The sequence below is a fragment of the Cyprinodon variegatus genome, unplaced genomic scaffold (genome assembly GCF_000732505.1).
Source record: "Cyprinodon variegatus isolate N-32 unplaced genomic scaffold, C_variegatus-1.0 Scaffold984, whole genome shotgun sequence".
NCBI classification, from domain to species: domain Eukaryota; kingdom Metazoa; phylum Chordata; class Actinopteri; order Cyprinodontiformes; family Cyprinodontidae; genus Cyprinodon; species Cyprinodon variegatus.
The window spans coordinates 293,809-294,049 of record NW_015151437.1 but is presented as its reverse complement, the minus strand read 5'-3'; positions in this window follow the sequence as shown (position 1 = coordinate 294,049).

Genomic DNA, 241 nt, shown 5'->3' with positions numbered 1-241 from the left:
CATCAGTGAACCCAGCTAAAAGCTGGTTTGTTTTCAAAAAGCTGTGGTCGGCATGAAACTGGACTCACTGGTGACGGTAGCAGAGAGGAGGACACTGGACAAACTGCTGGACATTATTGACAATGTCAGTCATCCCCTGCACACCGTCATCAGCAACCAGAGGAGCCTGTTCAGTGGGAGGCTGCTCCTTCCCAAATGTAGGACCAACAGACTCAGGAACTCCTTTGTCCCTCATGCCATC